This window comes from Phyllobates terribilis, unplaced genomic scaffold (genome assembly GCF_046119375.1).
Source record: "Phyllobates terribilis strain yellow unplaced genomic scaffold, ASM4611937v1 Scaffold_10__3_contigs__length_209671492, whole genome shotgun sequence".
Lineage (NCBI taxonomy): Eukaryota > Metazoa > Chordata > Amphibia > Anura > Dendrobatidae > Phyllobates > Phyllobates terribilis.
The window spans coordinates 28368586-28395963 of NW_027362770.1; the positions used below are offsets into that span (position 1 = coordinate 28368586).

The 27378-nt window shown below is 50.2% G+C and overlaps 1 long non-coding RNA gene across 1 annotated transcript in view; it reads left to right on the plus strand.

Moving 5' to 3' along the window:
• Positions 1-6923: 6923 nt before the first annotated feature.
• Positions 6924-27378, plus strand: part of LOC141164120 (uncharacterized) — a 66145-nt gene continuing 45690 nt past the window's right edge. The window contains exon 1 of the long non-coding RNA XR_012250834.1: positions 6924-7020. This is a non-coding gene — a long non-coding RNA (uncharacterized lncRNA). The remainder of the gene's footprint in view (positions 7021-27378) is intronic.

Genomic DNA, 27378 nt, shown 5'->3' on the forward strand with positions numbered 1-27378 from the left:
GGAACTTTTGGAACAGCCCAGCTCCAGGATCCCACTCTCACCCGAGCACGGGAAAGGGTGATAGAAGTAAATGGGGTGGCTCAGCAACTGGGTGCAGTGATGTTTTTTCCGCGTATGGCGGTCAACCAGGATTTTCTGTATATGGTCAACAAAATCCGGGATGAGGTAGTGGAACTGCTGGTATTGCCCCAAGCCTACCATCGGGCAGTGCCCGAGATGGCTCACATACGAATGCTAGGTAGGCATCTAGGTGCTAAAAAGACGCAAGAACGTATCATACAGCGGTTCTTTTGGCCCGGGATTTATGCTGAGGTGAAGAGATATTGTGAGTCTTGTCTGGAATGTCAGCTGACCACACCCACTGCAAGCTTCTGTAGTCCATTGGTACCTCTGCCTGTTATAGAGGTACCTTTTGAACGGATTGTGATGGATCTGTTGGGGCCCATTGTAGAGTCAGCTCATGGTCACCAACACACACTTGTGGTCGTAGACTACGCTACCCATTACCCGGAGGCCATTGTGCTATGCCACACCTCTGCTGAACCTATTGCCCGGGAGTTGTTTGCCATGTTTTGTCGCCTTGGGCTACATATCAGGGGACTCCCTTTATGTCCAAGGTGACAAAGGAACTGTGCAAGCTGCTTAAAATAAAACAGTCGCGCACGTTGGTGTACCACCCAGAGACCGACAGATTAGTCGAACGGTTTATTAAAACCCTCAAAACCATGCTGAAAAGAGTGGTTTCCAAGGATGGGATATATTGGGACATGTTACTTCCTTATTTAATGTTTGCCATCCACGAGGTGCCACAGACTTCCACGGGATTCTCACCCTTTGAGGTATTATACGGCAGGCATCCTAGGGGATCGGGTATTAGTATTAGTGCCCACCGCAGAGAGTAAACTCATGGCCAAGTAGCAAGGGTCATAGGAAGTCTGAGAAAAGGTGGGTGAGGTAAATTACAGAATATACCAACCCGGGAAGACAAAACCCGAACAAATATATCACATCAATCTGCTTAAAGCCTGGAAAGACCAGGAATGTATGATTATGGATGTGATTCTGGTAATATCGTCTTTAGACCCTCCCACACTGGCCCGGGAGGAGTCCGGGGAAGAGGTAAAGATAATTGACGCTCTCACTAAACAGCAGAAGTGCGAAGCTTGGAAAATACAGACGTATTCTCAGAATTGCCCGGCCGTACATCTGTGATCCAACATGACATTGTTACCGAAGCTCAGGTAAAGCGGCTGAGGTGAAGCTAATGCTCCAGTTAGGAGTTATTGAGGAATCCAGGAGTGAATGGGCTAGCTCCATTGTGCTGATTCCAAAGCTGGACGGATCGTTACGATTTTGTAACAACTTCCGAAAATTTAATGAGGTGTCAAAGTTTGACCTTTATACAATGCCCTGGGTGGATGGGCTTATAGAGAGACTGGAACAGGCCCAGTACTTCACCACACTTGATCTGACCAAGGGTTACCTACAGGTGCCTCTGACAGAGTAGACGAAAGAAAAGACAGCCTTTATAACGCTGGAGGGTCTTTAGCACTATGTCGTCTTGCCTTTTGGATTACGTGGTGCCCCGGCCACGTTCCAGGGGTTGATGTACATAGTGTTAGAACCTCATCAGAAGCATGCGTCAGCGTATTTGGATGATATTATCATCTTTAGTACAGATTGGCATATCCACTTGTCCCAGATACAAGCTGTAGTGGATTCGCTCAGAGCCGCAGGCTTGACAGCGAACCCAAAAAAATGTGCAATAGGTCTTGACCAAGCCTGGTACTTGGGGTACGTGATTGGCTGCGGGGTTATCAAACCCCAAATAAACAAGATTGAGGCCATTCAAAACTGGCCCCGGCCTTTGACCACTAAACAGATGAGAGTGTTCCTCAGCATTATTAGGTATTACTGACAGTTTATACCTAATTTTGCTGGGAGATCGGCACCCCTGACCGATCTCTTAAAGGGAAAGAAGTCGGTCGTGGTTCGGTGGAACCCTCAGGCGGAGGAAGCGTTCCAATCCATGAAGTTGCCATTGTGCGGACAGCCTGTCCTCAGCAGCCCCAACTTCAAGAAAGGATTTAGGCTATGTTCCCACATGTTGTGATTTTTTTACATCAGAAATCTGCAGCAAAACTGTTCTCTGGCAGAAAATCAGCTGCATCAAAAACGCAGGTTTTACTGCGTTGTTTCAGCGTTTTTTTTTCACTGTCCTTCTGTCTCTATTCATGCATGTACATAAACTTCTGTGAAAAAAAAGAACCCCATTCTATTTTGCCATCAAAAACACTAAAATAATTTACCATGCGTTTTTTGGTGTGTTTTTTCAGCGTTTTTTCACCACCCATTACTTCCTATGGGTGAAAAAATACTGAAAGAAGTGACATGCTCTATTTTCCAAAAACCCAACCAAGGCACAAAATACGCAGAAAAAAAAAATAAATCAAGATGTGTGAGCAGAGAATTCTGGTTTCTCATAGACTTTGCTAGTACTACAAAACGCAGCTGAAAATTTGCATAAAATCTGCAGCAAAATATGCTGAAAAACCCAACGTGTGTGAACATAGCCTTTATAGTACAAACGGATGCCTCTGAGGTAGACCTAGGAGCGGTTCTGTCGCAAGAGGTGAACGGAAAGGAACATCCGGTCACCTACTTGAGCAGGAAACTTACCCCGGTAGAGAAAAATTATTGCGTAGTGGAGAAGGAGTGCTTGGCCATTAAGTGGGCCTTGGAGTCCGTGTTATGATCTGCAACAAGAACTCAGGAAAGATAGGGGAAAGCTGTCCCTACAGTAAGACTAAGCTGAATCCCTACGATGTAGCGGGCTGCCTGTTCCTAGTGAACAGACCCGCCTTCGTCCTCGGTTAGTCTGAACGAAGACCTATAGATATAAGGGAGGGGTCCCTAAAAGAACTAAGGAATGGGACAAAAATGGGACACCTCCTAAACAGAAATTGTTGTAGAACACAAAAGACAAACTGACAAAAAGTACTAGAGGTCCAAGAGGACCAAGCAAACTGACAGAGATAGGCACCGAAGCACCAGGCTAGCAAAACAGTCAAACAACACTGAAGTCCAACAAAGCCAGAAGGGCGGAGCTGGAATATATAGGCAGATGGTCATGTGACCGCAAAACACAACATAGTAAAAACTAACAGGTGGGTTCTAACAGTCCCTACACTATTATTTGTTCGGGTGACAGTTTCGTTTGGTTACGGACCATTCACCCCTGGTCTGGATGAGAAATGCCAAGGAGAGAAATGCTCAGGTCACCAGATGGTTCCTGTCACAGCAAAATTTTAGTTTTTCGGTGAAACATTGAGCTGGGAAGTCACAGTGAAATGCGGATGCCCTGTCCCGGGCACCCTGTATGGTGACAGGTGTTCAACTCCACAAGTTTGAACAGAGGGGGGATATGTGAGACAGTGGGGGGGGGGTTATATGCGAGGGACGGTATGTATCCGGCAGGATGTGCATAGAGGATTATTGAACCCTCTGGAGTGCATTGCAATCACAGACACAGCTGTGGTTGCAGTGCAAAATAAAAGTACGTTTGGAATTGGACAAGCTGTTTGACTTAGTCGGATTTAAGAAAACTCGGTGTAATGCACACGCCCGGGCTGAGCGGCGTGTGCGTGTGATTCCACTGGACCGTGCCGGAGAGTGAATGCCTGGAGGGGCGTAACTAGGTATTCACCCGATCCGACCAGGGTCGCACGACGGCATACGACGCCAGTGCACCAAGGAGGAACCGAGCAGAGGGACCAGGTGCTACTCCAGGACAGACCCCGGACACGGCTGTTGACCCACACAGGGGAATACAGGAACAGACAGGTTAGGCTGGCACACAGACTGGTGGGTATAGGCAGGCACAACTGGTATGCAGGCAGGCGGGTATGCAGGCAGGGGGGTACAGGCAAGCACGGCTAGAGTGCAGACAGGGAGGCACTAGCAGGTTGGAACACAGGCGGGATAGGACCCAGTACACACTGGGACTCAGGAACAGAACCACAGATGTGGCGGACAAACACAGCAGAGTGAGGCTGTCCAGAGAGGTGAGCGAGAGCCGGGCAAGACGAGGCCGCCTGGAGCGGTGAGCAAGAGTAGAGCAGGACGAGGCCGCCTGGAGCGGTGAGCAAGAGTAGAGCAGGACGAGGCCGCCTGGAGCGGTGAGCAAGAGTAGAGCAGGATGAGGCCGCCTGGAACGGTGAGCAAGAGTAGTCAGAGCAGAGCGAGACTGCCGGAGCAGTGAGCAAAGGGTCAGAGCAGAGCGAGACTGCCGGAGCAGTGAGCAAAGGGTCAGAGCGGAGCAAGACTGCCGGAGCAGTGAGCAAAGGGTCAGAGCGGAGCGAGACTGCCGGAGCAGTGAACAAAGGGTCAGAGCGGAGCAAGACTGCCAGAGCAGTGAGCAAAGGGTCAGAGTGGAGCAAGATTGCCGGAGCAGTGAGCAAAGGGTCAGAGCGGAGCAAGACTGGCGGAGCAGTGAGCAAAGGGTCAGAGCGGAGCAAGACTGGCGGAGCAGTGAGCAAAGGGTCAGAGCGGAGCAAGACTGGCGGAGCAGTGAGCAAAGGGTCAGAGCGGAGCAAGACTGCCGGAGCAGTGAGCAAAGGGTCAGAGCGGAGCAAGACTGCCGGAGCAGTGAGCAAAGGGTCAGAGCGGAGCAAGACTGCCGGAGCAGTGCGCAAAGGGTAAGAGCGGAGCGAGACTGCCGGAGCAGCGAACAAAGGGTAAGAGCGGGCTAGAACCGCCGGAGCGGTGAGCAAAGGCAGAGTAGGCTAGAACCGCCGGAGCGGTGAGCAAGGCAGAGCAGGCTAGAACCGCCGGAGCGGCGAGCAAGGCAGAGCAGGCTAGAACCGCCGGAGCGGTGAGCAAGGCAGAGCAGGCTAGAACCACCGGAGCGGTGAGCAAGGCAGAGCAGGCTAGAACCGCCGGAGCGGTGAGCAAAGGCAGAGAAGGCTAGAACCGCCGGAGCGGTGAGCAAGGCAGAGCAGGCTAGAACCGCCGGAGCGGCGAGCAAGGCAGAGCAGGCTACAACCGCCGGAGCTGTGAGCAAGGCAGAGCAGGCTAGAACCACCGGAGCGGTGAGCAAGGCAGAGCAGGGGGGACAGGGCTCTGTACACACGGAACAGGCAGGAAAGGAAAGGCAGAACCAGATACCCACAGGGTACTTACAGTGAAGTAGCGAGAGGACCACAAACTCACAAACGGAAGTACAGTGACAACGAGCAGGAGTTAGGTACAAGTTCAGACTCTGCAGAAAAAGGAAAGGTACGGACATAGAGAAACAGGCTAGAAGAGTATACAGACAAGAACAGACACAGTAGCAAGATACAGGAGCGGGTCTAGGTATACAGCCCCTAGAAGGCGGGAGGAACAGGCTAGGAGCGTGTTCACACAGGACAGACAAGATACAGGAGCGGGTCTAGGTATGCGGCCCCTAGAAGGCGGAACGAACAGGCAAGGAGCGTGTTCAGACAGGCCTGGAAATACAGCCTCCAGGAAAGGCAGGCAAGCAAACACAGAAAAGGACCTGGCACATTCAGAGTGAAAGAGCACACGGAATGAAACACAATGCTCAGGCAGGGATTCATTGGAGCAGCTGGGTTAAATACCAGGTGACAGCAATAGGCTGAGGACGCACAAGGGGTGTGCCCGCAGCAGGTACAAGAAACAGGAAGTGATCGGGCGCCGCCCTTAAGCAGCAGACACAGAGGCAAGCAGACAGCATGGAGGGAAGCCAGGCTAGCAGACTGGACTGGAGATCAAGTGCACGCTCTTGCACAGTGGGAGATGGACCACTATGCAAGGACTCCGCCAGGTATGTTACACTCGGCATGGGCTTTTATTTTTGGAGTGATCTACAGGATGGTAGAGGGGCGGATCACTCCCTCCAACCCAGATCTTACAAGTGGCTCATGGCCACAGCTTTCATTTCAAAACCTGCAGCAAAGGTTTGGGTGTGTCAGTGTTGGGATTGCTAGAAGCAGAGTAGGAAGCACTGCACTGAAAGCCTGTGTGAAGGCTGAACACAGGCCTGAGGATGCAACGTAACTGACGCATCCACAGTGGCATGGCAGTGCAGTCGCCCACGGCAAAGGTTTAGACACGGACTGTTTTGATGACCTGGCTGCGATCTGAAGGATACCATTTGCCTTTAAGTTTCGAGTTTGGACAATAAAGACAGTTAAGGCAGTGACCCAAGAAAAGTTCAACTTATTACTGCACTGTGTGAATACTGCTGCACTACAGCACATATTCCACAAATACAAATGTGCTTGCTCGCACAGTACAGGTTTTTTGCATCATTTTTCTCGGGAGTAGACAAATGGCATTGCAACATTCATTGACCTAGAACAGCTGCAAATAGAGTCCCCATAGTTCATAAATGGGCCGTTGGATTTCCTCAGGCATTGCACTCCCTCCCTCTAAGTGATACCCCTGTTTTTTTATCCATGTGCTCCCATATAAAATTGGTGGCTCATGAAGGTACAATGTAGACCCACATATATCAATGGCAATGTATTATGGATTTACACTACACAGACTTTGTGCTTAAAACCTTCATATAAAAGGAAACATTTTTTATGTCTCCTCTTTTATAAACTACCGTGTGAACAAAGCCTTAAACATTTTACCAATGTAAATAGGCAGAGTGATCAAATTGCTTGGACCTACAGTAATTCACCAGAATCTATGCCATCGTATGTGTTAAATAGATTATTTATATCAGAAATCAATGAAAGGGTGTAGAGGGGTGATGACAGAGAAGTACTGAATAAACTACACTTATGCAGGGCCCTGACATTGTAAATTCCTGTACAGAAGGGACTTTCCACAGCACTGAACACACTGGTTGCTTAGTGGAATAAACACTTATGCAAATGAGAAGTGTTATGTTCCTCCTAAAATGTTTAAATATCTGTAACAGAACCTTATAATAGCCACAGGCTGGGCTGCAGTGATCATCTCCTCTCTGAAAAATTTGCAACAATGGCGAGTGAAATAACGGGGGTAAGTGGCCCACTATTGCTATTTTAGCTTTAGAAATTCAATATAATTGGAATATACTGGGTGGTCCAAAAGTAGGTGGCCAGAAAATAATAACATTTATTTTGATTTATATATAAAATTATATTTACTAACACAAGCATAACATTGACAATTACATTTTATTCTGAACAATAATACAAAAGCCCTTAGATTTTATCAACGCAGGTACGTAAACTGTTTTCCATTACAATTTGCACAGCTTTGAAGTCGCCTCTTACGCTTCGACAAACTTTTTTGCACAAGTCTCTTTGGGTATTAATTTCTTGAAATGCATCTCTTATGTAATTTTTCAAATCACTGACACTTTTTGGTTTTAGACTATAAACTTTGTCCTTGAGTACTCCCCAAAAGAAAAAATCCATTGGGGTCAAGTCTGGTGAACGTGCCGGCCAATCAAGTGGGCCTCTTCGGCCAATCCATTTATTAGGAAATGTTTCATCAAGATACTCGCGGACTACTCTTGAATAATGTGGAGGGGCCCCATCTTGTTGGAAATAAAGGTCATTTGAATTAGGCTGTTGCTGTAACTGGGGAACAACTTAATTTATTAGAATTTAGAGATACGTATCTCCTGTGACTCTTCCATAACCTTCATAACCTTATTACACTTTCTGTCCACCTACTTTTGGACCACCCTGTATATATATATATATATATATATATATATATATATATATATATATATATATATATATATATATATACACACACACACACAACATACAAATGAATTCATGATGCATGCAATTCAACACTTTATCCCCAGTCCTTAGTCCACTGATCAAAGTTTCAGCACTATCTTTTCTGATGCATATGACTTTATGTTAACAAGAAGCATTTCTGCCGCTGTTTTTTGCTGCCTATTTGTAACTATGAAATATTTTCAGGAATACTGTACAAGAAAAATGGCAAAAAATTGAGCTAAAAAATAAACTGTTCAGAAATATGGGACACTAAGAATTTTTTTAATTTAAAATGTGCTAAAATTATCATTATGTAGACACAATACTTGTTCTGTACAGGTCACCGACTAAACATATGGGCTGAAATGTTTTCAGACACCTTCTTCATCTTCCTTTGCCAAGTGCCTAGAAAAAGTGCATGGCTGAGATATATTGTAAAATATGGAACATTTTTAATACAAAATATTGCTGTATATTTATGTTAGGCGTGGGGCATTGCAAGATAGAAAAAAGAATGTAATATACCAAGCAAATCGCGCCAAATTTGTCATGTTCTGTGCACCATTTTCATCAGTTCCCAACATTTGTTACATTCTCAGTGACTCATGGATTTATGCATCTAATAACACTATCCACAGATTTGAAGAATAATATATATATATATATATATATATATATATATATATATATATAAATATAAAAATCAACTGTCATTTTTACTTGTTTTACTTATGTATTCACTATACAGAATATTTTGATATTTTACTCATCTAGGTAATTGTGTAAGCAGCAATACCGAATATGACTTTTATTTTTTGCATTTCTCTGATTCCATTTCAAGAAAATGGAGGTGATATAAAAAAATATTTATATAATGTTTTTGTTATATTTTTAAAAAACTTTTTTTGGATTTTGTTTACATTTTTAGTCACTTTAGGAGACTTGAATCTGTGATAACTTGATCGCATATTTTAAACTTTTAAAAATGTCACTGTCATGCTTGACAATGGCATTTTAGAGGTTAAACGGTTGCGATTGTAGCTGTTCTGATCACAGCAGGTACTCTCAGGTGCAATATTTAGCGGGACCTGCTCCTGAGCCCACTCCATATGAGCAGTGCGCACTTCTGCGGTACATGTATGGCAATGTCGCACAGGGTCAAGTTCGGAGGACGGTTACATGTTTTCAGTATTCATTTTCAAGAATATTAATTCATTAGGTATTGAATGAAGATAAAGGTCCAACTTTTCTTATCTTCTACGCCTGGCCAGTACATCAGTTTATATGGGATAATTTATGTCTAGAGGATAACTTTTGATGTCCGTTTACAAGCTCTCTTTTTTTTAATACCATTGTAATCAGTGAAAATACTGGATTGGCTTGTGTCACTCTGTTTCCATCCTTTTTTAAAATAAATTTACTTAACATACTTAAAGGGTTAATTTACCAAACCCCAAATTATCTAGAGGACATGAGGTCAATTCTCTGGAATACCAAGAACAGCGCTGCAGAATCACGTTCTGGGGGCTTTGATCTCAGGATTGCTGATGGTCCCAGCATTTGGACCCGCACCGATCTGCAAGTAATCCCCCATACAATGGACAGGAAATAACTTTTTTTTTTGGTGGGGGGGGGGGCAATAATCCTTTAATAGTACTTGAAGCCTAATGAGATTAAAATGAACATAACGGCTATGAGCTATGCCAGTGAGCAGTGAGAAACAGCTACAAATAACTATATAAAGGTTAAAGGGAACCTGTCATGTGAAAAAAAACAATCTGCGGATATTGGGTTCATCTACAGGTTAATACAGTTTTGAAGCCGTGTGGCCACCGCACCGGGGACAGTGATGCTAGCGCTCATTGGGCGCCGGGCTTGTGTGTCATAACAACGGCACAAGAGCCCTGGGAACGCAAGTGCCGACACCGCTGGAATGGCGCCGGCATGGGAGGCAGGTATAAGCTTTTTTATTTTATCGGGGCCAAACATTTAGATCAAAAAGGGGTTGTCCTAGTAGTGGACAACCCCTTTAATGATAATTCTGTGTACTCTGGAGGGGAGCTGACCTCCAGAGCTGGGCTCTTGGTAAACAGAGCTGAATCCTGTTTCCTGTGCGGGTGAGCCCCGCAGTTATAAGGACTATAGTGACTGCTAGTTTGTTTAAGTCAAGAAGACTTGAGTATGTCTATTTCTTTTGTTTGGACTGGTTTATGAAGACTGTTTTAATAAACCAGTTGAAAATTTAAATGAGAAGCATTCCAGTGACTACATCGTTAAGCAGCCAAGTGATCCGATCTAGCACAGGTGGTGGCTGGAGGTGCGGGCAAGATCCCCAGGAAGCAAGTGTGACGCCTGTGGACAAACTGCATGTTCATTAATTTTTCCCCTTCCCATCAGACCTATTATTTCATAGAATCATAGAATGGTAGAGTTGGAAGGGACCTCCTGGGTCATCTGGTCCAACCCCCTGCTCAAAGCAGGATTCACTAAATCATCTCAGGTATATTTCAGGTATTGGAGGTGTAACGGGTCTGGGAGGCGGAACCTCTGAGCTACTATACAAGGGGGCGGTCCTTGTAAGGGAGCGGGTGGCGACCAGGCAGGCAGTCACAGCAGATGACCGGGACAGTCTCTGGAAGAACGGGCAGGAGGTCACGGGAAGTGACCAGGGCAGTCTCTGGATGAACGGGCAGATGGTCACGGCAAGTGACTGGGGCAGTCTCTGGATGAACGGGCAGATGGTCACGGCAAGTGACCGGGGCAGTCTCTGGATGAACGGGCAGATGGTCACGGCAAGTGACCGGGGCAGTCTCTGGGTAAAGGGTTGGTACGACCTGTGGCGGCTGATGGTAGACGTGAGCTCCCAGGTGAGCAGGCGAGAGTCTCTGGATAAACGGGTGGTCACGGCATGTGACGGCGGAGCCTCCAGGAAGACCAACAGACAGGCGGCAGATGAGCGCTCCCAGGTGAGCGGGCAGAAGTCTCTGGACAGGCGGGTGGTCACAGCACGTGACGGCAGAGCCTCCAGGTAGGCTAGGAGACAGGCAGCAGATGAGCGCTCCCAGGTGAGCGGGCAGGAGTCACTGGACAGGCAGGTGGTCACAGCACGTGACGGCGGAGCCTCCAGGTAGGCTAGCAGGCAGGTAGCAGATGTGCGCTCCCAGGTGAGCGGGCAAGCTGGTCCATAGACAGACTGACAGGAGTTGGAAGGCAGACCGTCGGACCTCAGGCAAGCAGCCAGGTAGCTGATGTGCGCTCCCAGGTGAGCGGGCAAGCTGGTCCTTAGACAGACTGACAGGAGTTGTAAGGCAGACCGTCGGACCTCAGGCTAGCAGGCAGGTAGCAGAATATCAGGCAGGAATAAGACAGCAAGCTGACAGGAATCTGGCAGGTATCTGGCAGGTAACTGGCAACGGGACCTGAGGGCTGAAGCAGAGTAGTGAACAGTGCAACAACATTGCTCGGGCACCTCCATTTTGGAGGAGGTGCCTTATATATGGTGAAGTCCTCCGGCCATTGGCCGGGGAGTCCTTAGGACGGCGCGCGCGGCCCCTTTAAGAGGGAGGGAGAGCGCGCGCGCCCTAAGCACAGTGGCCGGGAAGGAGCGCGCGCTGCCAGCAGAGCGGGAGGAGGACGCCGGGCACGGAGCAGAGAGGTGAGGGGAACAGCGTCCCTGCCTAGCAGAGGGCAGGGACGCCGGCGCTACAGTACCCCCCCTTTAGGCCCCCCCTTTTTTAGGCCAGACAGAAATTTAGCAAGGATAAGAGGGGCATGGATGTTCTCCCGGGGCTCCCACGTTCTCTCCTCAGGACCAAACCCCTTACAATCTACTAGAAAAAAGGTCTTTCCTCTTACCCTTTTGGTGGCAAGAATGTTCTCTACCTCAAACTCGTCCTCAGCAGAAACCGGAGCAGGAGGCGTACCTGTAGACTTGGAAAAAGAGTTAAGTACCACAGGTTTGAGGAGAGATACATGGAAGGAGTTAGGGATCCGTAAGTTGGCCGGGAGTTTCAATTTATAGGCCACCGGGTTGATCTGACTGATGACCTCCAGAGGACCGATGAACCGAGGCCCTAACTTGTAAGAAGGTATCTTGAGTCGGACATATTTAGATGAGAGCCAGACTTTATCTCCAGGACGAAATTGTGGAGGATCCAGGCGTTTTTTGTCAGCGTGTCTTTTCATCCGTTCGGACGACTGAAGGAGTGCGGATCGGGTACTCTCCCAAATGGAGGAAAATTTGCTAACGAGAGATTCCGCAGCCGGGTTGTCCACAGAGGTGGAGACAGGAAAAGGAATCCGAGGATGCTGACCGAAGACTACAAAAAACGGGGATTTGGAGGAGGATTCGCTCTCGTGATTGTTATAAGAGAACTCGGCCCATGGTAGGAGATCCACCCAGTCTGAATGATGGGCATTAACGAAGTGCCGGAGGTAACTGGTCAGGTTCTGATTGATCCGCTCCACTTGACCATTGGACTGTGGGTGGTAAGCGGAAGAGAAGTCCAGGGTGACGTCTAGCAGTTTACAAGTGGCTCTCCAGAAGCGTGAGGTGAACTGTACCCCACGATCCGACACGATGTGGAGGGGCAGGCCATGAAGACGAAAGATGTGACGAATAAAGTCTTTAACTAGCTCGGGTGCAGACGGGAGGCCTGGCAGGGGAACGAAATGAGCCATCTTGGAGAAGCGGTCAGCGACCACCCAAATGACCGTACAACCGGCAGAGACTGGGAGGTCAGTTATAAAGTCCATTGCTATATGCTGCCAGGGGGCAGCAGGTACAGAAAGCGGAAGAAGGCGACCGGCTGGCAGATGTCTCGGAACCTTGTTGCGGGCGCAGGACACACAGGAAGAAACAAAGTCTATTACGTCCTTGTGCAGGGTAGGCCACCAGTAGTGCCGGGTAATAAGCTGGAGGGTCTTTTTCTGACCGGCATGGCCAGCCAGTTTAGACGAGTGACCCCAGTGAAGGATCTTCTCCCGATCAGGTACTGATACGAACGTCTTTCCGGGAGGGAGACGATTTAGACTCACGGGAGCCACCTGCATTACTCTGGCGGGATCGATGATGTGTTTCGGATCTTCCTCGAGATCAGACACCAGAAAGGATCGAGACAAGGCGTCCGCCTTGACGTTTTTGTCAGCCGGGCGAAAATGAAGAACAAAATCAAAGCGAGCAAAAAACAAGGACCACCGGGCTTGGCGCGGGTTAAGTCTCTGGGCATGCTGGAGGTAAGCCAAGTTCTTGTGGTCAGTGTAAATTATTACCGGGTGAAGAGCCCCCTCGAGCAGGTAACGCCACTCCTCCAATGCCAGTTTGATGGCCAATAACTCTCGGTCTCCTATGGAATAATTGCGCTCTGAGGAGGAGAAGAGTTTAGAGAAGAAGCCGCAAGTTACCATCCTCCCGGAAGATGATTTTTGAGTAAGTACCGCTCCGGCTCCAGAGGAGGAGGCGTCAACTTCCAGGAAGAACTGCTTGTTGCCGTCCGGGCGATGCAGCACCGGGGCGGAAGAGAAGGCCTGTTTTAAGGAAAGAAAGGCCTCCTCTGCTTCGGGCGGCCACTCTTTGGGATTAGTACCCTTACGGGTGAGCGCGGAAATTGGGGCAGTCCGGGAAGAGAAGTGTGGTATGAAGAGGCGGTAGTAGTTGGCGAAGCCCAGGAACCGCTGAATGGCCTTCAACCCCTCCGGTCGAGGCCATTTCTCGATGGCAGACAGTTTCTCTGGATCCATTCGTAGGCCGGTCTGAGAAATAATGTAGCCCAAAAACGGAAGCGAGGTCTGCTCAAAGAGGCACTTCTCGTATTTAGCGAAGAGGTGATTCTGCGTGAGCCTGAGCAGGACCTGACGAACGTCCCTCCGGTGAGTCTGGAGATCCGGAGAGAAGACCAAGATGTCGTCCAGGTAGATTAGCTGGGGTAGGAGAAGGACGGACGGGATGGACGGGAACCAGACAGGTCTTATGGCAGTCCTGTCCCCAGCGAAGGACCTCTCCGGTCTGCCAGTCAAGCACGGGTGCATGTCTCTGGAGCCAAGGTAGACCTAGCAAGAGGGCGTGAGAGAGTCCAGGCAGAACATGAAAGGAGATACTCTCAGAATGCAGCATTCCCACCTGCAGAGTAATGGATTCGGTGATGAGTTGGATGGGGCGTGGTAAGAGACCCCCATCCACGGCAGCAACAGACAAGGGTACAGCCAGAGGTTTGGTGGGGATGCGGTATTTCTCTACCAGGGACTGTGAAATAAGATTCCCGGCTGCTCCAGAGTCAAGCTGGGCTAGTTCGAAATAACGGTTCTCCCCGCAGACGATTGAGACTGACAGCAGCAGAGATGGAGAGGATTTATTCTTGTCTAGGTCGACCTCTCTGAGCGAACCTAGACACAGGCGTTTCCCGACCTCTCCGGGCAGGCACGGATCCGGTGCTCCTTACTGCCACAGTAGAAGCAGCTCCCCTCGGCACGGCGTAAGTCCTGACGGGTTTTGACCATCTTGGTCTGGTCGACCTGCATAGGCTCAGGAGAGTGTACCTGGGGAGAGACGGAGGGAGTGACGGGTTTCTGAAAAGTAGGAGCTAGACGTGGAAACCTCCTCTCACGGGTGACCTCTTTGGCACGCTCCTGGAACCGTAGGTCAATCAGGGTGGCAAGAGTTATTAGGTCATCGAGAGTGGTAGGAATGTCCCGACCGGCAAGTTCATCTTTAATACGGCCTGAAAGACCCTCCCAGAAGACGGATACCAGAGCGTCGTTATCCCAGGCCAGCTCCGAGGCAAGGGTACGGAACCGTATGGCATATTGGCCCACGGTGAGACCTCCCTGACGGAGGCGTAGCAGTGATGATGCGGATGAGGTCTTCCGTCCGGGTTCGTCGAAGACTTTCCGGAAAGCCGTGAGAAAGGCAGGCAAGTCGGACACCAGGGGGTCTCCTCTCTCCCATAGAGGATTTAGCCAGGCCAGGGCCTCCCCGGTGAGATGGGACATCATGAAGGCAATTTTGGCCCGGTCGGAGTTTGGTGGACAATAGTTCAAAGTGCAGGGTGCACTGATTTATGAAGCCCCGAGCCTGGGCGGAGTCGCCTCCGAAGCGAGGAGGTGCAGAAAGCCGGGGTCCGGGGTAGGATACCATGGTATTAGTGGGCAGCGGAGCTGCCGGATTGCGAGTCATGGCACTGGCGGAGGTTGCTGGCGGAGCAGTCAGAGTGTCCAGGCGAGAATTAACATTCCGCAGGTGACCCAGGATGGACTCCTGTTGGGACCTCTGACGGGACAGTTCATCACACAGGTCCGAGAGCGAGGGAGCTTGGGTGCCACCGGGTTCCATGGCCCGAGCAAACTGTAACGGGTCTGGGAGGCGGAACCTCTGAGCTACTATACAAGGGGGCGGTCCTTGTAAGGGAGCGGGTGGCGACCAGGCAGGCAGTCACAGCAGATGACCGGGACAGTCTCTGGAAGAACGGGCAGGAGGTCACGGCAAGTGACCGGGGCAGTCTCTGGATGAACGGGCAGATGGTCACAGCAAGTGACCGGGGCAGTCTCTGGATGAACGGGCAGATGGTCACGGCAAGTGACCGGGGCAGTCTCTGGATGAACGGGCAGATGGTCACGGCAAGTGACCGGGGCAGTCTCTGGGTAAAGGGTTGGTACGACCTGTGGCGGCTGATGGTAGACGTGAGCTCCCAGGTGAGCAGGCGAGAGTCTCTGGATAAACGGGTGGTCACGGCATGTGACGGTGGAGCCTCCAGGAAGACCAACAGACAGGCGGCAGATGAGCGCTCCCAGGTGAGCGGGCAGAAGTCTCTGGACAGGCGGGTGGTCACAGCACGTGACGGCAGAGCCTCCAGGTAGGCTAGGAGACAGGCAGCAGATGAGCGCTCCCAGGTGAGCGGGCAGGAGTCACTGGACAGGCAGGTGGTCACAGCACGTGACTGCGGAGCCTCCAGGTAGGCTAGCAGGCAGGTAGCAGATGTGCGCTCCCAGGTGAGCGGGCAAGCTGGTCCATAGACAGACTGACAGGAGTTGGAAGGCAGACCGTCGGACCTCAGGCAAGCAGGCAGGTAGCTGATGTGCGCTCCCAGGTGAGCGGGCAAGCTGGTCCTTAGACAGACTGACAGGAGTTGTAAGGCAGACCGTCGGACCTCAGGCTAGCAGGCAGGTAGCAGAATATCAGGCAGGAATAAGACAGCAAGCTGACAGGAATCTGGCAGGTATCTGGCAGGTAACTGGCAACGGGACCTGAGGGCTGAAGCAGAGTAGTGAACAGTGCAACAACATTGCTCGGGCACCTCCATTTTGGAGGAGGTGCCTTATATATGGTGAAGTCCTCCGGCCATTGGCCGGAGACTCCTTAGGACGGCGCGCGCGGCCCCTTTAAGAGGGAGGGAGAGCGCGCGCGCCCTAAGCACAGTGGCCGGGAAGGAGCGCGCGCTGCCAGCAGAGCGGGAGGAGGACGTCGGGCACGGAGCAGAGAGGTGAGGGGAACAGTGTCCCTGCCTAACAGAGGGCACAGGAGGTTTGCTAGAGAAATTAGGAAAGTGGGTAGTTTTCTATCTCCAACCATTAGTGAGAAATCATCCTGGTTTTATAAGAGATAATAACATTTTGAACACCTCTTTACATACACAAAAATGGAATTCCATCTCCAAATGGTTAATATGTAATGTTATAAATTTATACCCCTCTATCCCTCATCATATTGCGATGAATAGTTTAAAATACTTTCTTTACAAACATAGTAGCTATGATGAAAAGATCCAAAATTTTATTTTATCATCAACCTCTTTTCGTCTTTCCCATAATTATTTTTCTTTTGACAATGAGTTTTTTTTTTTGCAAACTTGCGGCGTTAGCATGGGAGGCAAATTCTCCCTCTCTTGCAAACATCGTTGTTGTATGGGAGGAGCAATTTATTTTTTCCTCCACAAACAGTTTTAGTCATTTTATTAATTTTTATGGACGTTATATAGATGACGTGATAATTATTTGGGAAGGGACAGAAAAGGAAGTGATGGATTTTGCATCTTACATGAATAACAATGAATTTAATCTCCGTTTCACTACTAAACTTTCTTATAATACAATGGAATATCTAGATATAATGCTCTGACATGACAATGAAATAGGTGTTATTAATATTTCCCCGTACAGAAAGAGCACAGACAGCAATTCTATTCTGGCAGCCGATTCCTGCCATCCTTCCCATGTTAGCCGTAATATCCCCATAGGGGAATTAATTAGAACAAAAAGGAACTGTTCTTCTATAAGTAATTATTCCACAGAGGCTATAAAAGTGACCAATAGATTGATACATAGAGGATATTCCAGTCGTATCTTGAAAAGAGCAGAAAATATTGTGGACAAAATAGATCGTACTTGCTTATTATTGGAACATAAGAATAATCCTTTGGATAGAAGAAATAAACAGCATAATAATTATTCCATTAATTTTATTACCCAGTTTAGGCAGTAATTTTCTGATATCACTAATATTATTAAAAAATACTTACCAATTCTTAATGAAAATTCCAAGCTTGCGGTGATTCTAAAAAAAATCAAACGTAATTTTATTTCTAAAAACTCCCACTCTGCAGAATTTACTATTTCCTAGCTATTTTCACTCATCTAAATTGCCCAGTAAACTTACCTGGCTGTCCGTTAAGTTGTTCTACAGATGTGGTCATGTCCCATGTAAGGCATGTCTTTATGCTGAAAATAAAAAAACACAATTTACTTCAATAGTTACACAGGAACATTTTCCTATTAAAAGCTTTATTAACTGCAATAGTTCAGGTGTCATTTACCTTGTGGAGTTACCCAGTTGTCTGGTACAATATGTCGGATGCACAGTGGAACCACTTAAAAAGCGCGTTCGTCGCCATCTCTCAGAGGCGGTTAATTTTACAGCTCTTAATATCTCTACCGTGTCTAGGCATTTCCAACAGGTTCACTAAAATTTTCGGGTATTGAGAAGGTCTATAGACCTTCCATAGACCAGCAATGGGAGGTGATTTGAGAAGGAAGGTTTTGAACCGTGAAACATTTTGGATATTTAAACTACACACACATAGTCCTAATGGCTTAAACACTCGTCAGGACTTGATCCTCCAATATAGTTAATGTTGTCCCCATAATGTAATATTTTTTCTATTTTTTTGCTTTGCTTTGTTTTCTTTTTTATAATATTAGTTTCTATTGTTTTCCATTTATTCTATGGGATTTATGCTGATTAACCTTGTCTTTCCCTCATAGGGTTAATACTCAGCTGTGCCTTTAATTAACATGGTCTGCCTGCTGGTTTTCCGGTCAGCAGCTTTAGGCTAAGTGCCCACGATGCAGAAATGCTGCATATTTTTTACGCTTCTCCCTGGCAGGAAAAATGCATGCGGATTTTAAATGCGGTTTTCCCGTCAGGTAGAAGCGTTTTTGAAGCGTCTTTGCATGTGTGTCACCCCAGGCCTGGATGCCACAAATATTAAAGGCTGTGTCTGAGAGCAGGAGGGAGGTTCCCTGGTCAGGGACCATTAGCAAGCAGCACCTCCTGTCCCAGGCCAGTAGAGGGAGCAGGCTGCCCTATAAAAGCTGGAACTGGGGCAGGGTTAGAGACCAGAACCCACTTCTGAAGTGACCAGAAGGGTTCTCAGAGAAGAGGGACAGGTCAGCAGCAGCTGAGGAGTCCGTGAGGCAGAGGAGAAACTGCAAGCCAGGGACAGAGGCGACGAGAGCCGGTCCTGGCTGAGAGAAGCACACAACCGGACATTGGCGTCCGAGGCTGTCAGGGTTGCAAGCCCAGCAGCAGAGAACCAACCCGCGAGGGATTTCAGGTCCCTTGGCCTAAGAAGCCTGGAGGCTCCGCCACACAGAGGGACCAGTACAGCAAGGAGAAGCAAAGGTACCCAAGGCCCGAGTCGCAAGCCATACAGGCAAAGTACACGGCCAGCTCAGGGACGTGGGCTATTATACCACGAAAAGGGGGATAGTCAGCAAGAGCATAGAGAGAGAGAACGGTAGGCCTACACACTCACCCTGACCAGTGGGGCTCGCCCGAATGCTCTCAGATACCCAGGCCCACTACTAACCGGTACTCCTGTTGGGTCAGTAATAACATCTGCAATAAAGACCCTGGACTGTTTGAAGCGGACTCTGAACTCTTACTATTGCGGCCTGCACTATCACCCCCAGCATCCACCTACTCTGCCCTGAGGCTACACTCTTCCCGTGGGGAGTTACCCTATCCCTGTGCTGCACACCAACACCAGCCTCAGCGGTCTGCCTTGCAGCGGCGGTCATCTCTGACCGCAACCCACGGGTGGCGTAGTCGGACATTCCCAAATCTATAAATAGACTGCCACAGCATTTGGTCTGACCACCCTGAGCCACGGGATCGGGTTGCCACTACTACCCCCATCAGCACCGTACACCAGAAAGCCCGGTTCCGGGTACCCCACGGCCCAGGGGGCGAGTCAGCTTTGGCGTAGTCGGCAGGAATGTGACCAACCCGCCACAAACGGGTATTGCGTGCCTGAAAAAGACTTTATACTTACCTGTGTGAAGTTTCCCGCCATTCGGGGCCATTTCCCGCCAATCAGAGCCGTTTCCCGCCATCGGGCGCCATCTTCGGGACGCCGCGCGGGAAGAAGAGGGGCGTGGACGTCAAAAACGCGCGAGACCTGAAGCCCCGCCCTATGCTGAGACGCTGCGCAGGGTCCTGGAAGGAGATCCAGCGGACGCCGACGTCATCACCGTGCGACGCAAGGTCCTCGCCCAGAGCATCGCGAGCGGATCCGCGGCCTACAGAAGAGGATCGCCGGAACGTAGGCCACGGTTAACTAGGGGGGAGGAAGATGTCGGACGCGGAGGGACCCTCTACCACCAGCGTAGCCGCTGCAGCTGTGATGCCATTTTCCATGCCCTATATCCCCGGAGCGGCCTGGCTGCCACAGTATGCCGGCGAGTCGCATACCTTGGGCGACTTTAAAGAAAGGCTGTATAGCCTGTTCAAAGTTTACCCCCTGACAGAAGAACAGAAAGTAAGCATATTGATAGGGCAGTTAACTGGTGCGGCCCAGCGGGAGGTAAAGTCTTGGACAGCTGAGGAGAAAAGGACTGTAAGGGGAGTTCTGACCCGTCTGCAGGACACCTTTGACACCCGTACCTCAGCAGAAATCAAAATGCGGTTCTATGGCTGTAAGCAGCGAGCCCAAGATAGTATCAGAGACTATGCCTTGAACCTGCAAGAAGCTCTGGGAGCAATCAAACAAGCTGACCCTGGCAGCATGCAGGACACCGATAAACTGTTGACTGACCAGTTCATAGAAGGTCTGCTGTCCAGCGCTCACAGAACCCAGCTGTGCCTCATGGCCCTACAGAACCACGATTTGACTTTTGCACAGTTCAAAGATAGGGCCATCTGGGTGCTCCGAGAACCCACACTGGGTGGCGCTGTAGCTTCCCGGCGCCCTGCCATCACTTACCACCAGGGGGCGGCGCCCTACCCCGCAGACCTTGTGGGGGCTGATGCGCAGGCCCTAAACCCATCCCCGCCTGCAAACCTGAACCATCAGATCCAAGAACTAACAAAGAGTGTTGCTGCATTGACCAGGACCATACAGTCGTTACAGATGGGCCCATCAGGACCAATCAAGCTGGCTTCCAGTCCGGAGGATGTCCCGTGGCGTCGATGGAGGAGGATCCCGTCGTTCAGAGGGAGGCCCGCCGATCGTTACACTGAGGATGGACAGCCGATTTGCCGCCATTGCAGCCAGCCGGGACACGTAGCCAGGTACTGTACTTTAAATGGGTCCGACCTGGGGCATAAGGTCATCAGGCCCGTCTAATTGGCGTGATAAGTACGTAGGGGGACGCCCGGTTTTACCCGTAGTGCAGGACGGTATCCCCATGAGTGCACTGCTGGACACCGGGTCCCAAGTGACTACCATCCCCTATGTACTTTTCAAGCAGTACTGCAGTGACACTGACGTAACCCGCTATCCAGACAGTGACTTGAGCATCATCGCCAGCAATGGCCAGCCCGTGCCGCAGGTGGGGTTCAGAAAGATGACCATTAAGATTGGTAAAGTTGAACTGCCGGCACAGGGAGTGATCATTGTGGACATTGACCGTCGAGAAAGTCACCCTAAAATAACCTTGGGTACTAACGTGATTGAAAATTGTCTTTCAGAAGTGATTGTAATTTTGCAGCAGGTGGCGATGAATGCGAGCTCCAGCCAACAGAGGGTTCTCCAGAAGGAGATAAGAGCCCTGATGAGACGGCAACAGGTAGAACTGTCTGGTGGTGAGATCGGTAGCGTGAGGATGAGCGACCCGTTCCCCATTGCCATGCCTCCCAAAAGTGAAATGATGATCTGGTGTCGGACTGCAATCGGGTTAAGAGGGAGAGACTACCAAGCCATGGTAGAACCCGTGTACTCAGACAGCAGGCCCACCATTTTGACAGCCCGGGGGATGGTTGATGTCCGCCATGGAAGGGTGCCCGTCCGGATCTTAAACATTGGGGAAAGGGAAGTACACTTGCCCCGGTACGCTACACTAGCAAAATTGTATACTGTTGAACACAATGCTGTCAGGGCCGTGGAACCCTTGCCTCCATCTCCCCAGGCGGAGGGTAATGGCTCCCAGAAACCTAAGGAGGACTGGTGCCAGAAACTCCACGTGGGTGCTGACTCCACTCCCTTGCACCAAAAACAAGGAGTCTACCGGGTGGTTCAGGAGTACGAGAGAATCTTTAGTAAGCACCCGCTAGACTTCGGCAGGGTGAAAGGGGTAGAACACCACATCCCCACGGGGAGCCACCCACCAATAAAAGAGAGATACAGACCTGTACCCCCTGCACATTATCAGAACGCAAAGGGCATGCTGAGAGAAATGAAAGAAGCCGGGGTCATTAGAGACAGCTGTAGCCCCTGGGCAGCCCCCTTGGTTCTGGTAAAAAAGAAAGACGGTACCATGAGAATGTGCGTGGACTATAGACAAATCAATCATATCACCCATAAAGACGCGTACCAGTTACCTACGATAGAGTAGTCTTTAGCCGCACTAAAATCAGCTAATTTCTTCTCTACTTTGGACCTTACTAGCGGGTACTGGCAGGTTCCTGTGGCAGAGGCTGACAAGGAGAAGACCGCCTTCACCACCCCGATGGGATTGAGTGAATTCAACTGTATGCCATTCGGGCTCTGCAATGCACCCGGTACCTTCCAGAGGCTGATGGAATGCTGTCTAGGGCACCGAAACTTTGAGACGGTCCTACTTTACTTGGACGACGTGATTGTCTATTCAAAGACTTACGAGGACCATCTAAAGCACCTGGCCGAGGTGTTCGAGGCCCTGGCAGGCTTTGGCATGAAAGTGAAACCCTCCAAGTGCCATCTGTTAAAGCTGAAGGTACAGTACCTGGGGCACGTGGTGAGTGCAGAAGGAGTAACCCCCGACCCCGACAAGGTCACAGTAATCAAGAGCTGGCCAAGCCCCTCGAACATCAAAGAAGTGAGGCAGTTCCTCAGGTTGGTAGGCTACTACCGAAGGTTCATCCCCGGGTTCACAAAGATGGCAGCTCCTATGCAGGACCTCCTGATAGGACAATCTAAGACCAGAAGCCAAAAGCCACCCTTCAAGTGGGACAAGCCGGAAGAGGAGTCCTTCCGCCAGCTGAAGATGGCCCTCACGGGGGATGAGATCCTGGCCTACCCCGATTATGGCCAGCCTTTTATCCTCCACACAGACGCCAGTAATGTGGGGTTAGGAGCCGTACTGTCCCAAAACCAACAGGGCAGAGAAAGGGTGATCGCGTACGCCAGCCGGAAGCTGAGGCCCACTGAAAGGAACCCGGAGAATTACAGCTCCTTCAAGCTAGAATTCTTGGCAGTGGTGTGGGCCGTCACAGAATGGTTTAAACGTTACCTGGCCTCCGCAAAGTTCACTGTGTACACGGACAACAACCCGTTGACACAACTGGACAATGCAAGACTAGGTGCCCTAGAACAGCGGTGGATGGCCCGGCTATCAAATTATGACTTCACAATCAAATACCGGGCAGGCAGAACCAACGCCAACGCAGACGCCCCATCAAGAATGCCCCAGCTACCCAAAGGAGAAGAAGACTCAGAAGAGCTGGAGGAAGTAGAGCTCCCTGCATTCCACCGGTATGGGGCCACTCAGTATTCTCACCGGGTAAGAGACAAAGACCTAACCACCGTCATGTTCAACCCCTTACCCCACCACGGCTGGGCTGAAACGCAAGATAGTGACCCTGCAGTTCGCCTGGTGAAAGACCTGTTAACCCAGGCAGATGCTAGCCCTGGCCCGGACGCTCCAGATGAAGCCAAGCAGTTATGGAAGGAGAAAAGCAGGCTATTCCTCTACGAAGGTAAGCTGTGCAGAAGGCTTGTCAACCACCGGACGCACGAGCTGACCTGGCAGGTAGTGGTCCCGAGACGGGATGCAGCAATGGTCCTGGAGGCCTACCATGACAGAGCGGGACACTTCGGGTGGAAGAAACTGGAGTTCCTACTGAGAGAGTGGTTCTACTGGATCGGTATGAGGGGGGCCATAGAGAAGTGGAGCAGGGACTGCGGCCCATGTAACCTCAGAAGGAAGGACGGTACCAGCCAGAAGACACCCTTGAGGCTCATCGTCACCAGGCAGCCTTTTGAGCTGGTAGCTCTGGACCATGTGAAGTTGGCTCCAAGCCGGTCGGGCTACGTCTATGCTCTGACAATAGTGGACCACTATTCCCGGTTCCTGGTGGTGGTTCCCGTTAAAGACTTGACAGCCCAAACAGCGGCCAGAGCCTTCCAACAACACTTCTGCCGTCCACACGGGTATCCGGAACAGGTCTTGACTAGTGTTGAGCGAGCACTAAAATGCTCGGGTGCTCGAAGCTCGGGCCGAGCTCGCCGTGACCCGAGCAACGAGCCCAATGTTAGTCTATGGGAGACTCGAGCATTTTTGCGGTGGCACCCCGGCAGTCTTTTAAAAGCCTAACAAGTGCCCAAAACGATAGTGACAGTGCTCAAATGACATGGGGACAGCATGGGGATCGCCCCAGGAAGCATTTCTGACCCCCAGGTCACTGCTGTCAACAACGTGGTTAGAGGTATTAAGCCACTTTTACGGGCTCACAATAAAACGTTCAAAAACGAAAGTGAAACTTTTTTCCTGTGAAATATGTTAAGGAACATCCTTTCCAGGGAAAAGACTTGTGTATAAGTTAAAATAAATGACCAAAACCAAAAATACTCCTCCACACCTTCGGCTATGTTCACAAGTAGCATTTTTTATGCGTTTTTGCACTTTTGTATTGCTTTCAACTATGACAAATGCATTCACCGGGAAATGTAATTTTAACATTTTACAATCTTATCTGGCCATGTGCTGTGTGACACATGCATAAAGTGCTGAAAAGACATGGGAACAGCATGGGGAAGACCCCTGGAAGCATCTCTGACTCCCAGGTCACTGTCTAAAAGTGTGCCCATCATAAGTGATCCTTGCCGCATCAGAAGATGCAGACTTGCAACTATCCCCATGCAAGTTCTAGTCCCAGGGCAGTGTTCAATTGTACCTCTCCCATTCCTTGCAATGCAAGCGCAAGTATGCAGCCTGCCACCCACCCACCCCCAGGCTGCAATACCATACTGCTTGCTTGAACTTGAAATTGGGCCTTTTAGGCATGTGGAGGCAGAATCTGGCCACCACGTCATGGCTGTGTTGGCGGCCTGGAATCCATACTCAGTCCCCAGCAAACCGGCGGCCGGGTGTCCACACACGGTCCCCAGCCGCCTGGGGGCAGCCGGGTGTCCATAAACGGTCCCCAGCCGCCCCTATTTCTCCTTGGAACATCCCCCCACACACTTTTCTTAGCCCGGCCTGCTTTAGGCAGCATTGGACGAGCCCACCAGAGAACCAGACTCCTCCGGTGGGCCCTGACTTCTCCATCGGTGGAGTTGAGAGTGCCAAGGTGAGGAGCATGATGATGATGACAGAAGTTAGCATCTGCTATGTTTTCTTTTAATGCAAGTGTAAGTGTGCAGCCTGCCACCCACCCACCCCCAGACTGCAATTCCATACTGCTAGCTTGCACTTGAAATGGGGCCTTTTAGTTTGGAGGAGGCCGAAGCTGGCCACTACCTCATGGCTGCTTCGGCAGCGAGGTATCCATACTCAGTCCCCAGCCGCCCCTATTTGTCCTGGTGTGCCTTATACATAAGATTAAGCGCGTATACCAAAACATTACCTGTGCCCTCCCCAGTGCATTTAGTGGGAAGGAGAGCCTATTCCGCTGTAGTGTGTGCATGCCAAACCCCTGTTCATGGTACATGCGAAGATGCCTCCCACCTTGCACCTGTCGTTGCAGACTTGCAACTATCCTCATTCAAGTCCTTGTCCCAGGGCGGTGTTCAATTCTACCTCTCCCATTCCTTGCAATGCAAGCGCAAGTATGCAGCCTGCCACCCACCCACCCCCAGGCTGCAATACCATATTGCTTGCTTGCTTGCACTTTAAATTGGGCCTTTTAGGCATGTGGAGGTGGAATCTGGCCACCACGCCATGGCTGTGTCGGCGGCCTGGTATCCATACTCAGTCCCCAGCCGCCTGGTGGCCGGGTGTCCCCGCTTGCCCCCAGCCTCCAGGGGGTGGCCGGGTGTCCATGCTCGGTCCTCAGCCACCCCTATTTGTCCCGGTAAGCTTTCCCACACTTTTCTTAGCCTGGCCTGCTTTAGGGCAGCATTGGCCGAGCCCACCGGACTATCAGACTCCTCCGGTGGGCCCTGGCTTCTCCATCAGGGGAGTTGAGAGTGCCAAGGTGAGGAGCATGATGAGGATGATAGAAGTTAGCATCTGCTTTGTTTTGTTGTAATGCAAGCGCATGTATGTAGTAGCGGCTAGGCCTGAGGTGGTCAGGGTTTTGGCGCATATCCTACCTCCTCCGAGGATTGCTGGATGTTTTCCTGCTACTATCCAAGTTCTATTACTCCCGTTAAAACAAAGCTTCAGGTGATAAATGATGGATGAGGTAGTGGCAAAGGAGAAAGAGCAGGAGGAACAGGGACCATTCACATCAATATCAGGCCAGTCAACCAGATATGTCTTGTAGGATATGTTTCTGTAACAAAAGGAGCGGTTCGGCTACACAGTTATAGGGCATACAGTGAGTGCAATGCCTACCAAAAATTTCGAGGCACTCCAATGCCCCTTGGAAATGACATGGAGGTCAGAGGGCGTTAACTAAAACTTTTTTTCCATTTATAGCAATTGGATCTCCTGTGCACTGTTGGCCTAAGCAGTGAATGGAAGGCTTTCCAAAAATTATGAGGAACTGCAATGCCCCTTACAAGAGCCATGTGTGGCACCCCAGGGGTCTGGTCACCACAGTAATAGAGATATTACGTCGGAGAGCAAGTGGGAGGTTTCCTGGTCAGGATCCCTTAAACATGCAACATCCTCCTGCCCCAGTCCTGGGAGGGGAGAATTCTGCCCTTATAAACTGGATCTGGGGCGGGGTTGAGTGAGTCAGAGAACAGAGAACAGTCAGAGTCAGAGTGAGAGCAAGGGAAAGTAACAGCAAGGAGCTCTGTAGGAGCTAGGAGCTAAAGACCAGGGGCTGGAAGCTGAGCAGAGCTCGCCCTGGCAGAAGACAATAGGAACCGGACACAGGAGTCCGAGGCTGTGAGGACTTATATATCCAGCAGCAGAAACCAGCCGGCAGGGGATTTCAGGTCCTCTGGCCATAGAAGCCCGGAGGCTCAGTCACAAGCAAGGGACCAGCACCGCCGTCGTGGAGCGGAAGCTAACAGAAGGCCCCAAGTCACCAGCCATACGGGTGAGCACTACACGGTACACTCAGGGACATGGGCTACTTCTACCCGCTTACAACAAGGTAGCCAGGAAGAGTTCAGACAGACGGGGAGGCCTACAACTCCACCTGGCCAGGGGAACTCCTGCTTGCTCACAGACTGACCAGGCCTCTTATGCTAGCCAGTACTCCCGGGAGGGTCTACCTTATAATCATCAGTAAAGACCCTGAACTGCACTGCAAAGACTCTGAGTCGTTCCTGCTGCACTCGTGCACCATCACCCCCATCATCCACACTCACTGCCCTGAGGCTATACTCCTCCCGTGGGGAGTTATCCCATTCTCTGCTGCGCACACAACACCAGCCTCAGCGGTCTGCCTCGCAGCGGTGGTACTCCCTGACCACAATCCACGGGTGGCGCAGTCGGACAATTAACCTCAAAACCTAAGAAAGACTGCCACTGGTTTGACCAGCCTGAGCCACGGGACCGGGTCACCGCCACGGAGACTACAGACCCCAGAGACCCAGCACCGGGTATCCCACACACGTGTACACACGGCCCAGGGGGCGCGTCACATGCAGTACAGCATATTACAAACATAAGTCCCATTATTGGGGAGTGGGTGTCCCATAGTATTTGCTTATGCCTTGCAAGCAAAAGCTGCCAAAAATTAGGACGGAGCAACTTGCAATGCCCCTTACAAGAGCCATGCAGTACAGCATATTACAAACATAAGTCCCATTATTGGGGAGTGGGTGTCCCATGGTATTTGCTTATGCCTTGCAAGCAAAAGCTGCCAAAAATTAGGACGGAGCAACTT